General features: G+C 37.0%; 1 protein-coding gene across 4 annotated transcripts in view; it reads right to left on the bottom strand.

The window, feature by feature from the left end:
* Window positions 1-16,366, bottom strand: part of LOC5568798 (potassium voltage-gated channel protein Shaw) — a 424,985-nt gene that overhangs the window by 33,457 nt on the left and 375,162 nt on the right. The window contains exon 10 of one of the 4 annotated variants that reach the window (XR_002500906.1): window positions 15,396-16,214. The exons of the other annotated variants lie outside the window; for them this stretch is intronic. The gene's annotated coding sequence lies outside the window, so the exon portion shown is untranslated. The remainder of the gene's footprint in view (window positions 1-15,395; window positions 16,215-16,366) is intronic. 4 annotated transcript variants of the gene reach the window in all.

Genomic DNA, 16,366 nt, shown 5'->3' with positions numbered 1-16,366 from the left:
TCAACTCAAACCGTAAAAAATGATTCAGTCGCAAAACCCGGCCAAAACTCGTGAAACCCGAATATTGTTGTTTACGTTAGAAAGGATTACTATAATTTTACCAGACTAACAAGAAATTATTGCCGTGTGTGAGTAAACTGTGGAAATACAAGACAATGAGTCAAAAAGGTGAGCCAACTCATCCGTGATTTTTTGACTGCTGAGTTGCGTGATTGACAAATCACGCATGAAAAATCTCAAGCGTGAGTTATGAGAAATTGAGTTTTTCACAACACTGCTGAATGCATCTTTGTGAAAAAGTCTGTCATATTTTTTTGAGAATACCTGGCAGAATCGATAGGAGTTATTCTGAAGAAACTCTTAGAAGTATTTATGGAGGAAATATGCTTCAGATTTATTTTTACAGGAACCTATCGGAAATGTTGGAAAAATCCCTGGAGTATTTCCTGAATAATTTTCTGGAAGTTTTCCTATAGAAATTCATGGAGGGTTTCTAGAGAATTTCCTCGAGAAACTTCAAATAAGATCCCTTGACAACAACATGGATGAATCCTTGGAAGGATTCCAGAGCTATTTCTAGAGAAATACAATGAGATGTTCTTGGAAAAAATCTTGAGCGAATAATGGGAAAAATTGATTTGGAATCCTTAGAGAAATCACCGAAAGTAAATGTAAAGTAATTATTTTAAGAATCGCAAAAAATATAATTGGTAGAATTGGAGAAATTGCTGGACGATTTTCAGAAAAATAGGGTGCTATAGGGTGTCCCAGTTAGTATAAGCATGACTTCGGTAAAGAGAATCACAATACTTTTTCAAACAAATATTTTTTTATATTTTTGTATTTTGCCTTGGAGCATTTCAAAAGCTGCCTGTGAAAATTTTGTTTTATAAAATACCCACATGTACATTTCTTTTCGTCCCGTATAATCGTTGGATCAGTTGGGGCCTTCCTTAGCCGAGAGGTTAGAGCCCGCGGCTACAAAGCAAAGCCATGCTGAAGGTGTCTGGTTTCAATTCCCGGTCGGTCCAGGATCTTTTCGTAATGGAAATTTCCTTGACTTCCCTGGGCAAACAGTATCATCGTATCTGCCACACGAGAAACGAATGCGAAAATGGTAACATTGGCAAAGAAAGCTCACAGTTAATAACTGTGGAAGTGCTCATCAGAACACTATTCTGAGAAGCAGGCTCTGTCCCAGTGAGGACGTCAATGCCAAGAAGAAGAAGTCGGATCAGTCCGTAGCAGCTGTCAAATTTATTTTGTTATCATAAATTAAAACACATAAGAGTACATATGAGTACGCGAGAAAATGTCCGTACTCGTATAGAATGTTATATTGTATCATATAAAATATGCACGTATATCGCCTCCACTCCACATTTCACATATAACCATCGCATAACCTAAAAAGTGATTTCATTATACGTACATTCTGGTTGTCTGGGTAATCTTTTACATTGAAATTTTTGATTTTAGAAAATCAATTCTAATCTAGCCAGCACAGACCCAACTTTTGTGTTATGCTGGAACTTAACTAGTAATGAATGTTTTAATCAATATCAAGTACCGTTTTGATTCATATTACGGACACTTAAGGCCTCAGTGAAGTATAACCCAGCTTGGACCATACAAAATAAATCATTCTGTATGATTTTTTAGCGTTATCGAGCGTCGGAAGCCTTTAACTTTCGGATAGTGGGTAAAGAATACGCGTCTGCAACTTGAATAATTTTAAATAAATCAAAACGTGTGGCCTTTTCATGATTCTGATTCCGGACGCTCCCTCATTTTTGCCTCATATTCAGGACGCTTTGATTCGAATTACGGACAGCTCATGATAATCATTAATGGAACAGTCAAATCATCAATTGAAATCGTTCAACCACTTAAGAGACGTCTAAGGTAGTTGGACATTATAAATTTGCAACGATTTTTATGGAAAAAGCCTAATAAAACGAACCTCGAAAATTAGAACTTTTGGACGGCGAAAATTGAAACATTTCGTGTGAAATGTTTCCCATACAAACGAGAGTGTCCGGAATTTGAAGCTGTCCGTAATATGAATCAAAACGGTACATTGTATCTAAGATGTTCCACAAGAATTTTCGTCGAAAAAATATTTGGCTTTGCTAGGAAACATTTGACAAAATGATATAATTCTAAAAAAAACGCTAGTTTTTCTCTCTACATAAGATAACTTCACAATATCATTGCTTTTGAAGCATTTTCAACATAAATAAAAATAACTCATTTCAGATTTACTGAGGTCAAAAATCAATACTACTGGATAGGCAACACACATTTTAGATTTTTACATGTTTTAACGTGTATATAAGGGTATTATTTTGACCTTTTTAAAAATCGACCACAGCTGAAACCGAATTTTTAGTTTCTCTTCAAATTTAATATACTTAACTTTATAATTTCCAATAAAATAAGTGATAGTCTGATCATTTATTGTATCGGCAATGAAAAAAATATTTTTTTCAGATTTTTATTGTACGTACTATATGACCTAGCACAATTTTCGTACAACAAAGTCGCTTAATATACCGCGATTTGTACGATTTGTAACACCGTTAACAAACAGGTTGCAAAAAAAATGTCCAATATTCACGCTCTTGATAAGTGCAAGAATAAAATGTATGAACAAACAGAAATAGCAAACAATTCGCGAAATTTTCTCGCGAGTAACCGCACAAGGTGTTATTTATTATGGTTTTGACAGACAAATCAATAGTAGCCAAAAAATTCACAGTAAACCACCAGTTTGTAGTCAAAAATCCTTGAAAATCAGAAATCTACCAAAAGCGCAATTGCTTCTGAACAGCTTGATGCTTGCGAGGATTTGGTTTGCTGTTGTTCTGGTTTACCAAATAGTTCATCACTTTCCATCACTGCTGAAGAGACTTCTCAGTGACCACTACGAATATCTCTGTAGAAACTTTTATGACCACGAACGTGGATGTTTCGTCGTGGAAATATCTAGGTTTAAATCGAGCTATTTGTTCAGAACAATGCATATATTCTAAGGCCTGAACACAAGATTGGTAATTAGCGTATCAACCTTCACCGATGTCTCATAAAAGCTTTCGACTGCGGTAGCATGCCTCGACGGCTCACGAGTCTAGTCTGGATGGTACGTGACTAGAACTCCGTGCTAGAACGACAGTCGACAAGGAGCGGATCGATGAAATTGACCCGGCAGTATTGCGAACATATTTTCTTCACTTGACAGGTGAAGAGATATTGTTTTGCCGTAGGGGGAGATCCCCCAGTACCGGACACTTAAGCCACTTAATTCATAATTCGAAAAATATTGGTTTTGTGAGCTCGTGTTACCCATTTATGATAAATATTATCATTTTTATAGTGTATAAAAATAAATTTGAAAATATAAATATGAATTATGACATTGCATTTTGATGATGTATTTTAGTACCAAACTGATCGATCTTGAAACGTGGCACCCAATACCGGACACGATCTGAAAATACGTCGAATTCTGTAAATTTGAACATCATTGAATATGTTTATTATAGGAATAGAATACAATTGCCAATTCAATGCATTTGCAACATTTGCAAGAACAATTTGAGTTTTTTCTTAGTTTACAAGATGTCCATCAAAATCCTCTTTCATATATGATGAAAAATAGCACATTTTACGATGTTGTTATGAATGTTCATTCTTCTTAATTTTATCGCATGTTTGATACCATGATCGACGGAATCCATGAAAAATGAATGTATTTTGAGACACTGGTGCAATAATTACAAAGATAACATTTAAAAAATCAAGCTGTCCGAAACTGGGGGACAGGATGTGCTTAACCCAAAATTGTAATTTGTCCGTATTTGGTTCAATTATGGTATAAAATACATTTATACTATCAAATTAGGATTATTTTCGAACATGCTTGCGTAATCCAAAGTATTTTTTCATATTCAAAATAATTACTCAAAAGGCTCAATATTTAGGCGATACGTCAATTTTTTAAGATTTTCAAACTTTTCTACTTTTTTAAAAAGGCATGCATATTTCAAGGATGTGTTATTCTACGCAAACATTAGTCTCCATAATAGCTTCCTTTCCTTCTAATACACCATCTTGATTGGACCATGATTTCTCAATGTTTCGACTTTGTCCGGTATTGGGTGCTGTCCGGTACTGGGGGATCTCCCCCTACTGACAGTGTTAGACAAGTTGTCATGCAACAAATTGACTCTGTTGGACGGTGTGATAAACGTACCAACTGAAACCCTTTAAGATTAAGGAATTCCATAAAGAATGCATGAGCTGATTAACAACATTAATCGGATTTAGAGGGCATGTTTGCAAATATCATCCATGAGACATTTGGTGTATCGCATACAAAGTGTGAAGTATTTTTGAAGCTAGTAAGCCTCATCAGTTTTGTGCCAAAGCACTCGAAATAACTAATTCTTAAACTTTTCTTCCACAACGGTAGGGCATAATCTTTTTCACCAATTAATATTGGTACTTATGAGGAAAATAACATTCTATCAAGAATTTTCCAGTTCTTTTTATGAGGAGGCAAGCTTAAGAATAAAAATGAAATAAGGATGTGTCGTTTATGACCACGGAATGCATTTTGTTTCATCAGCATTGAAATTCTCAGCCATATATTACGAGAGGATTCTGCGCTAGTGGTACGGAATTGTCCCATATATTTCACTAACATTCTATGATGATCATTCCTAGATTTTATTTCCGAGCGAAATGTTTAATTGAATACGAGAAAATGCTCACCGACCGTGCTTCAACGATGTCTTAAACCAACTTGGGAGATAAGCAATCTCCAATGCTGCCTGGTTGTTCTCAACCCCCGGCATCGAAAAAATAAAAGAAATGGAAACCGAACTTACTCAAGCGGAAATTAGATTCCGGCTGCGTGAAACACCGGAATTCCCATCGTGGACGATATTAGGCGCCAATTGTTTAATAGCTCCAAATGTTTTTCACGCCTTTCCGCACCAGAAGTCTACTCCGAAGAACTAGCCAGCTAGGAATTCATGAATTATTAAAACCTACCCTTAAGCGAAGGTTTGCTATGCTCGAGTGAATCAGCAGCTTTAAGAAGGCGTTAGCGAACGAGATTTTGGAACGCCCTTTCTTGAAGCATGATGATGCTAAATTTGCAATCACCGAAAGATTACCGCAGGCTTGAGGTTTTCTAAAAGCGGTTGGAAAGCGGTTATTAATCAATCACTGATTGTTTGCGATGAGTGTAATTGAATTAAATCAGGATGTGATGAGGCTGATTCGTAGAGATTGGTCAAATTAATCTTGTTTGGAGCTGTTTTCTCGGACAAAGCATTTCAAGAGTACAATGCGTTCATTCAGAAAGTCAAGTTATATGAATTGAAAAGTGGCTATCAAGCCAAATGCGCTGCAGGCGTTAGACAAAAATCAATGTTCTTCTAGAGAAGAACTTATAATAAATTGAGATGCTTGATAATGGATCTTTCATGTATTCAACTCACACAAAAAATTAGCAATATTTATGCAAGATAGCGAAGAAATAATGATGGGAGAAAAGTTGTGAGTGGTTCTATGAGAGACCTTAATATCACAACAATAAAAAAAAAGGTCAATATTTCTGATAGAGATGAGTGCCTTTTCTGGGTAAAATATCTCTTGACAACAAAACAAATAATAGCATGGTGAACATTGATAAAAGACTTAACGACATGTTTCCTAAGGAAAAAGTAGGTTTATACGAAAATATTAGTGGTAAGCTCTTCTGATTTAATTCGCAAGAACACCCTATTCAAGAAATGAGGGGTAACTACTGATAAAATACTGCTGCAATGACGTGGAATCATGAATCTGTGGGATAACCTACCTGTTTTAAAATAATAGGAATATGTAATCACCACCAAGAAGCCCTAATGACTGAAGTGGTATACCCACAGCTATCCAGCAAGATCATACTTAGAGTAATGGGTTCGAATCTCGCAACTTTTTGATTTTTGGTCACCTTGCATAGAAAGATATCAGTTTATAATTATTGTATAGTGTTCACTAGGTAACGCAAAAAAGTAGAAGATAGTTACTAACAAAATAACTCAAAAGAACAGCTAATACATGGAAGAAGAGAAAATTTTACCAGAAGGAACCATTAGGTGCACTATTAGTTACCAATAAACAAATCAATAAACAGATGGTGAGTCTGCTAGTTAAACTCCCGAATGATCCTAGATAACTAGGATCATTCGCAAGGGGCTGTCCATTAACCACATGGTCACTTTTTTGGGACCACCCCCTCGTGCCATCTCGAGGTCATTTGTCCCAACGAAAATTTTAAATTTTGTGTGCACCATGGTGATTAGTCAGACCCTCATTCCCCCTTAAATAACCACATGGTTTATGGACGACCCCCAAGGTAAATATATAGTCGGTTATTGAGCGGCCCTCGAGCGGTTTTATTCGCCGAATTCAGCAGGGTGGGCATTTCTTCGTCCTCCCATACCTTCAGAAGTACTCGGTAGATCGACTGGTTCCCAGCAACCTTACATTTTTTCAGCTTGCTGATAGCCTTTTTAACCTCTCCTATGGTCGATGGGTCCACAGCTTTCATTTTCACCCATTCCATAATTGCTGAAATTGCTCCTTTTACCTGGCAGAAACCGCCGTTTGATCGGTCAGCAAATTCGCTTCTCTATCATTGCACCTGGCGAGCACTGGTTAGGTATTGTGCTGCGTGCAATCGGCCGTTGCATAAAATCTAGGCTTATCGCTACGATTCATGCTATCTTGAGCTTCAGCTACCACACTTTCTTCGTGGTGCTCCTGGAGGAATTCCAGGAGGAGTTCCTGAAGGAACTCCTTGAGATTTTCATCAAGGAATTTCTTGAGGAACTCCTGAAAGAATATTTGGAGGAATTCCAGGAGGAATATATGAAGGAATTTCTGAAGGAACCATTAGAGGAATTCCAGAAGATTTTCTTAAAGAATTACTCTAGTGATCCTGAAGGAACTCCTGGAGAAATCCTTTAAAAAACTTCTGGAGGAATGTTTGAAGCAATTTTTGGAGGAATACCTGAAGGAGTGCTTGGATGAATGCCTAGAGGAATTCCTGGAGTAATCCCTGGAAGAATCCCTGAAACAAAAACTCATGGGAGATATCTTGAAGAAACTCCTGTAGGAACTTGCTGTAGGAATTTCTGAAGGCATTCTGAAGGATCTCCTGGAGAAATTATTAAAGGAACTTTGTAGAAATTCCTCCAACGGATTCCTGGAGGAATATAACGAGCAATACCTAGAGAAATTCCTAACGGAACTCCTGAACGAATATTGGAGGAAAATATGGCATTATGTCAGGAGAAACTCCCTAATGAACACTTGGAGAAATACCTGAAGGAACTCCTGGAGATACTCCTGAAGGATCTCATGAAGAATGGAAGGAACTCGTGGAGAAATATCTGAAGGAACTCCTTGAGGATTTTTTGGAGGGATTCCTGGAGGAATATTTGTAAGAATACCTGGAGGAATCCATGAAGTAATCGCTAAACAAACTTTTAAAGGAAATCCTGGAAAAATTCCTTGACGAATCTCCGGAAGAATTCCTGGAGGAATATTTGGAGGAATATCTGGAAAATCCTTGTAGTAATCCCTGGGAATACTTCAGAAGGAATATATGGAGGAATACCTAAAGTAACTCCTGGAGTTATACCTGGAGAAACTCCTTTATTAATTCTTGGAAAAACTCCTGGAGTAATTCTTAAAGACTCTGGAAACTCCTGGAGAAATATTTGGAGAAATACCTACAGGAACTCCTGAAGTAATCACTGCAGAAACTCTTGAAGGCATCCCTGAAAAAAAATCCTGAAGGAATTACTTCAGGAACTCCTGGAAGCACATTTGGAGGAATTCCCGGAGGAATATTAGGAAGAATATATGGAATAACCCCTTGAAAACGTCTGGACAAATTCTATAAGGAACTCTTGGAGGAATTCCTGAACGATCTCCTTAAGAAATATGTCTCCTTAACGAATACCTTGAGAAGTATTTGGAGGAATACCTGGAGAAACTCTTGAAGGAATCCCTATTGAGAAACTCCTGGAGGCATGTTTCGAAGAATTCCTGGAGGAATATTTGGAGGAATACCTGGAGGAACTCCTCAAGTAATTATTTAAGGAATTGCTGGAGGAATATTTGGAGAAAATAATATAGGATTACTTGGAGTAATCCCTGGAGGAACTCTTGGAGTAATCTGTTTAGAAACTCCGAAAAAATATAGAGTTATGTCTGGAAGAACTCCACAAGGAACACCTGGAGAAATTCCTGAAAGAACTCCTGGACAAACACCTGTGAGATCTCCTGGAGAAATTCTGGAAGGATCTCGTTGAGGAATACCTAAAGAAACTACTTGAGGATTTTTTGATGGGATTCCTGGAGGAATATTCGCAAGAATATCTGGAGGAATCCATGAAGTATTCGTTAACACGCTAAGTACCGACATTGGCAAAAAATGTTGACGGTAACCTTCGCACGACGATATCTCAGCTGATAATCAATCAATTTTTATAATTTTTTCACCATTGCAACCGTTTACTCTCCTGGATGCGTTTAGTGAAGACCGATTGGAATTTTATGCCACCATGGCTGAGAATTGGCCGGATCAAGACCGTTCCACATTTTTTGACCCGTCGGTACTTTACGTTACAAAAACCGTCGTCGGTATAAACAGTGTTAAACAAACTCCTGAAGGAAATTCTTGAAAAATTCCTTGACGAATCTCCGGAAGAATTCCGGAATATCTGTATAAATCCATGTAGTAATCCCTGGGAAAAATTCGGAAGGAATATTTAGAGGAACTCCTGAAGAAATATTTGGAGGAATACCTAAAGTAACTCCTGGAGAACTTCCTTTATTAATTTTTGGAGAAACTCCTGGAGTAATGCTTTAAGGAACTCTTGGAGGAATACCTGGAGGAATGCCTGGAGAAATCCCATAGAGAACTCTTGGAGGAATTCTTGAACGATCTCCTGAAGAAATATTTTAACTAATTCCTTGCGAAATATTTTAAGGAATAACTGGAGGAACTCCTGGAGTAATTGCTGGAGAAACTCTTGAAGGAATCCCTGTTAAGAAACTCCTGGAGGCATGTTTCGAAGAATTCCTGGAGGAATATTTGGCGGAATACCTGGAGGAACACCTGGAGGTATCCCTAGAGAATCTCCTTGAGTAATAATTTAAGGAACTGCTGGAGAAATATTTGTAGAAAATAATAGATGATTACTTGAAGTAATCCCTGGAGGAAATTTTGGAGTAATATGTTTAGAAACTCCGGGAAGAATCTCTGAAGTAACTCCACGAGGGATTCCTTAAGGAACTCCTAGAGAAATTCCTGAACATACTTCTGAAGGAATTCTGGAAGATACTACTGGGGGGAAATTAAAATGGAACTTCTGGAGAAATTCCTGAAGGATCACAAGTAGGAATATCTGAACAAACTGCTGGGAAAAAATATTTGGAAAAAATCCTGGAAGAATATTTGAAGGAATACCAGGAAAAATTCTTGCAGGAACTCCATGACGAATTTTTGAAGGTACTCCTGAAGGAGCTGCTGGAGGAATTCATGAATAACCTCCTGGATGAGTTCCTGAAGAAATCCCTGAAAGAAATCCTTCACAGATCCCTTGAAAAGCCCTTCAAGAAATTCTGCAAGAATTCCAAAAAAATATCCCTAGACAAACTCCAGAAGGAATTCCACGAAGAACTTCAGGAGGAATTCCCAAGGTAACTACTATGAGAAGTTTCTAAGGTAATTTTCGAGGAATCACTAAAGAAACTCTTGTAGGAATATCTACAAGAACACCTGGAGGAACTCCTCTGTGAATTCAAAACTTATTATTGTCAATTACATTTTTAAAAGCATTACCAGCGATCGAGACGGTCGAACAAACGCCAAAGGATTGCCAAAATCGATAACCTCGCAGCTACAAAACTGTCCATATCATCTACACATTCTCAAAGTATTTACAACATTCAGCCAGGCAATTCACTGTTTATTCACGAAGTGCTTCAAGAATGAGTTAAACACGAGGAAAGAATAGCCTAGAGCAAAAAAAAAATTTGATTCCTGTTAATTTTTGAATGTTTCGGCCCAATGACCGAACGTACTTTGGCCTAAAGTTTTTCGGCTCAATGTACTTCAGCTTAATGATCAGACTGTTCCAATGACACAATTACTGTGTCTTAACGTCAAAATGTTCCTCTGTAAAATAATCTTAAAAATTCTTATTCGGCTAAATTTGGGATTAATGTCCTTTCGACCAAATCTTATGACATTGACTTCTTAGAGCAATTAAATGATTTGATTTGATTTTGATTTTCTTTATTAAAGAGGCTTTCAGCCTTAGGCGGGTACACCTCTTAGCAATTAAATTGTTTTCGGCCAAATGTCCAAACGTCATTCGACCGAACGTAATTCGACTAAATGTCATAGATTCCTGACACATTTCTGGACTAAAAGCGTAGATTTTCTTCGGTGTTCCATTGTCAACCGATTGAGTAAGGACTGTTCATTTTATAGAGTGGACATCTTGTACATGCAATATCTTTTTGATTTATTTATGAAATCACCATCGGTTTTCTGTACATCGTTCAAGAAATGCTTTACAATATTGTGATAATAAAAAAGCCATAAAAATAACTAAATTTCACACGAATAAGCAGAGCAACAATTTATAAGATATCATAAAATCATTTTTTCACCGATTTTTTTAGAGAAAATATTTTGAATTGGAAAATAACTGATATAAGTATAATTTTTAGGTTCAAAGTACATCCTGACGAAACTACAAATATTGTATTGATATGAAAAATAACCAATGCCTTCATAGAGTTGCTTGTTTAGTCCCCATGTCACATTTAAAGTACAATAGAAGAACAAATGCTTTATTTTCAGAAGACCTCTCAAAGCACAATGACAAAATCATGAAAATTGGCAACACTGTTGTAATTAAATCGATTTTTTTCCACGTCTTATTTTCAACATATGTCATTCTGAGATTTCCGATCAAAATATTTGGAGAAAATCTCCTACAATTTTCTGTAGATCGATAAATATGCGTGAGGTGCCGGTACCAATGGTTGGAATGTACCAGTAGATTGGACTATGGAATAAAACGTTCATTTTTCGATAAAAACGACATGTGTTATTTTTGATGGAAAGATCGCCTCTAGTTCAGTAGATTTGCCAAATTTCAGCTTTTTATTCTATCAAAAAGTCATATGAATAATTAAGTTTACGCAAAAAATTGGCTCCCTTGCACCAATAGTTGCCGTCGTGTTCCAGTAATGGACCAACGGATGGAAGCTGTTTTTAAAATGGATGTATAAAAATGAAGAAAAGTCCCAGAGATGGTCTTTATGCTTCATTCGAAAGATATTAGTTGCTGTTCCAAGGGAAAAATATTAAGCCTTTGTAAAAAATAACCATTTTGTTCAAAATTCCTTGTATCATTCCCGAACGTCTACTACTGGAGCACTAGCGCAACTACTGGAACACGTGTACCAATAGTGGCTCAAGTCCTTCGGCGAAAAATTGCAATTTGATAAGACACACAAGTTTGTCGAATATCATTTATCTGTAAAACTGATTGTTTTCAACATATTTTCAAAATGAAATTATGCCATTTTTCGCACATTGAAAGATTTTCAATAATTCAAAAGATTGTGTTTCAAATACAGTGATATTTCAATTGAGTAAATTCTGTGTTACACAGTTAAAAATAATGAAGATTACACGCCATGTAAACTTCATTAATGCGATGTAAACATTACGTCATGTAAATTTAAGTCTGAAATCATGTAAAAATGTGTTATATGTCATGTAACCACACAGAATCCTGTTGGGTTACATGACATATAATTGAAGTTTACATGACATATCATGTAAATATCCATGATTTTCCACGCTCCAATTATGTGCATTATATGTCTCAGAAATTTACACGTTTCGTTCGAACTGTGTATATCTAGGCTGTGGTTAAAATTTCAGATAAATCGAATCACTAGAAGCTGACATTCGGATCCTCAAACTTGACCATTTTGTATGGAAAAACGGCCAATGCGTACTTTATTCTGTCCAGTACTGTATACACTACCCGTCATTAATACGGACTCACTAAAATAAGTATTGCTCAAGTAACACTCAGCTGAATATTGAATCAACCCCAAGAAGTGTAGCATCACACCAAAACAGGTAAATTCACATTGCTATATCTCGAGATCCAAAGAAGCGATCTTGAGCAAAGTTGTTCAGGGGATCAAAGACATCCGGAAAGCAAATAGTTTGGTTTGCGATTTTGCCACAAGGTTGCACTTGTATGCATATTTAAATAAATATATGAAACAAATTCTATCTTTCGTGCCAGATGAGATAGAAAGTTTTAGTCTTCAGCAAAGTTGTTCGGAAAGTCAAGGGCATCCAGGAAACAGTTTACTCTGGGTCTGGAGGGATGACTGTACCTAAACAATATGAATTTGATAAGAAATAATCTGATAAGAAAGGGGCCCAGATAGCCGTAGCGGTAAACGCGCAGCTATTCAGCATGACCATGCTGAGGGTCGTGGGTTTGAATCCCGCTGGTCGAAGATCTTTTCGTAAAGGAAATTTTCTCGATTCCCAGGGCATAGAGTATCTTCGTATCTGCCACACGATATACACATGCAAAAATGGTCAATCGGCAAAGCAAGCTCTCAGTTAATAACTGTGGAAGTGCTCATAAGAACACTAATCTGAGAAGCAGGCTTTGTCCCAGTTAGGACGTAACGCCAGAAAGAAGAAGAAGAAAGAATCTCCAGAATGCTGTTAAGAAATCCTTTGACATTTGGAAGTTGAAGTGATTAGGGATGGAATCATATTAAATTAAAGTGATTCAGGTCTGATCAAATGTATATTCAAGTGTATCATATCTGATTCATATTCTAGTGATTCTGGTATGACTTACTTCATATGCGAGTGACTCAGTTAGGACTCATATTCATCATATTCAAATTATTCAAGTCAGAATCTCTTCATGGTTCAAGTTTGATTGACTTCATATCCAAGTGATTGATGTCTTATTCTCTTCATATTGATGTCTTTCGGGTTTAATTCACTCTATATTCAAGTAATTCAGGTTTGACTTGAATATGAAGTGAAAATTCACTTCAAGTTCAAGTGTCTCAGGATTGATCCATTTTATATTCAAAAGATTTAAGTTTTGTTCTCTCCATACCCGCAAGTATTTCACGTCACATTCACTTTATTATTAAGAGATTCAGAATTGATTCATTTCATATTCAAGTGATTCAGTTCGCTCCATATCCTAGTGATTTTTATCTGATTCACGCATATTCGACTGTTTCAGGTTTGATTCACTTAATGTTCAAATGACTTCAAGTGATTCATACTTAATTCACTTCATTTTCAAATGTTTCAAGTTTGATTCACTTTATGTACAAATGATTCAGGTCTGATTGATTTCATATTCAAGATTTTTAGAAATAATTTCCAGTGATTTATGTTTTATTCGCTTCATATCCAAGTGATTCATGTCGGATTCGCTCCATATTAAAGTGATTCAGGTTTGATTCGCTTTATATTCAAGTGCTGCAGGTCTGAAGCACTTCATATCCACCTATTTCAAGTATGAGTTACTCGATATTCAAGTGGTTCAGGTTTGATTCATCTAGAATTTTCCACTTTTTCAGGTATGACTTCATGTTCAAGCAGGTTAGGGCTGATTCACTTCATTTTCAAGTGATTTATGCTTGGATCACTTTATGTACGTGTTTCAGGTTTGATAAGTTCAATATCCAAGTGATTGATGTTTGATTATTGTTTCCAATTTTGTACTTATAGGGAAAGTGTACCAGTTATAGCCATAGTGGTTCCCTATTTGGCCATATGTGAAATATTGATAAATTTCACATTTTTAATCTTTTTGAATGTTTTAACATCAATATATATCTTAAATCTAACTACTGCAACACACAAAATTTTTCAAAATTTGAGGGCATGAAAGTAATTACGTATGGCTAAATAGGGAACCATTATGTTCACCTACCCTAAGGCTTTTTCACACAACTCATACGCAGACATCATGTATACGCGCTTCACATCAAGAGCAAGATCAGCTTGCCATGAGCGCACAAAAATAACCGCGCGCTTGAGCACGTGCTATGGTGAGACACATTTTTTTAGATCTCATGTAGCAATGTACTAGCTCAAACGATCACATCTGCACAGACTCATGCGCCGTCTCATGAGAAAATCTCAATGTGACAGTGCATTTGAGCCTCGCAGGAGAAGGTTTCAGAAGCAAGGAAAAGGGATTAAACTATGGATCAAACTGCCCGTAGGCAGTTTCAAAGGACTGACGTGATTCAACGCGGTTAAGATTCTAGAATCTGAATTGAAAAACTTGGGCTGGCCACTGAAGAAGCATAGGCATAGACCGAATTCGTATGCTTCCGTGGGGTCATTGTACTAGGTAAACATAACTGCATGAAAGTACTTCTAGTAAGCGCATGTGACGAGCCTCACGAGATGTCTCATGAGACTCGCTCACTAGGATATATTTTGTACGCATCTGCATCTCGTGTCTCACATAATCTGTGAGCTGCGATATGGAATATCGCATGGCACACTAGCTCAATCAGGTATACATGAGAAATACGACACTCTGCTCATACGGAATATTTGCCCAAATAAGCATTCTTTAACGAAAAAAGGAAATTCATAATTTGTACGTACGTTGTTGTTTTCTGGAATTGTTCTTTATACTGTTTGCCCTCTAAACCAAGAGCAGATTTCCCGAACATTGCGTCGACTTAATTTCGAGACAACGTGGCGATGGAATTTGTTTTTTGATTTTGTTAAACTTATTGGGAAATCTTAAATTACGCTTATTGATTTTACTAACCAAAAGCTTGTGATAAATGCTATTAGTAATAGAGAAGTAAACTGTTTACAATTTTTGAATTTGTGGTTCTCTATGGATCATTTGAGGCATCTTTGATAAATCCTAAAATTTGAAGTTTGTGTTCACTAAGCAAAAATTCGTGTTCACTCTTTAAGTAGGAATACATTCATGAAAGGGTTCTCAGAAGGGCCACATGTGATCTAAAATACTGTATTCAAGAAACTGCATTCAAACATGGAAAACAAATTTCACTTATTTATTTAGCTCATGCCAAATAAAAGCCCGAAGAGGTACGAAGAAACTCACATTGCAATGACATCCATCCAGTATGCTGGGAAAAATGTTCAACATTTATCTGAAAGAAGTCGAACTCTACAAAAGCTATAGGAACGCAATAAAAGGCGAAATATATGAGTGCTACACAGAACATAAAGCTGGCATATTTACCTGCCGAATGGTGGTGGATTATTGGCTGCCTGCCTGCCTGCTTGCCTGTCTGCTTACATTTCTGTCGATGATGGGTGGCTTGGCGTACTGTTTCTCAGAAACGGCAGAACAATCATTCGATACAGCCGTTTTTGTGTGTGTGTTTGCATTGCTGTATGTGTGCCGATAGGTATGTGTGCTGTTTTTTTATTCTGTAAAATCTCCCAAAATGAAGGTGTTTCATTCGACATGCTCTTGTGTTGCGTGGTTGGTGTACAGTTGGCATAGTGATGAATGGAATGAAGTATCTCCCTTTCGGCGTTCCAGATTCAAAAGTGTTTCAGTTTGTTTTTTTTTTTTGTACTTTTACGTGGAAGCTGCCAAAAGGAATGCAAGTGGGAGAACATTCTTCCAATTTGATAAACGACGAAACCGAACCGAAGATGATATTTCCAGTTGGGGCACGGTTGGTCGTTGGATAAGCACGTGACTTGGAAGAATTCAAATCAATTCCACCGAAATGGAATCTTCTCTCCTTGGTCGTCGTCATCGAAACCGATTCGGAGCTTTTATTTCCTCTGGATTCCATTAGCGTTGGGTTAGAAGCCACCGTCACAGGATGCTCGATTCTTCGGTTGGTTTATGTTTGAGTGAATTTTTTACACAGATGTTTCAGGACCGGCGGATGTGAAGCTGAACACAGACATGCAGGCATGTGTCATCATAATGGAAAGACTAGTGTGTGGCCAAAGGAAGCAGAACAGCACACCGGCAACTTTTGAGCCCAGCATTGGATCACGATCACACAACGAAATACCTACAGGTTGTCATCCCATCGTGCTGCACATGGGACAGAAAGGAATTGTGGTTCGGTGTTTGCGTGTGTGTTTTTTTTTTTTTGTTTGAAGACAGTTGCCAAAGGATGGATGTGTCAATACAGATAATTCCGAGAATGAAATATAAGAAAAAAAGATTCGAAAAAGAGAAAGAGA

Source organism: Aedes aegypti, chromosome 2 (assembly GCF_002204515.2).
Source record: "Aedes aegypti strain LVP_AGWG chromosome 2, AaegL5.0 Primary Assembly, whole genome shotgun sequence".
Classification (NCBI taxonomy): Eukaryota; Metazoa; Arthropoda; class Insecta; order Diptera; family Culicidae; genus Aedes; species Aedes aegypti.
Note: the sequence above shows the minus strand (reverse complement) of the source record. Positions and strands in the feature narration are given on the sequence as shown.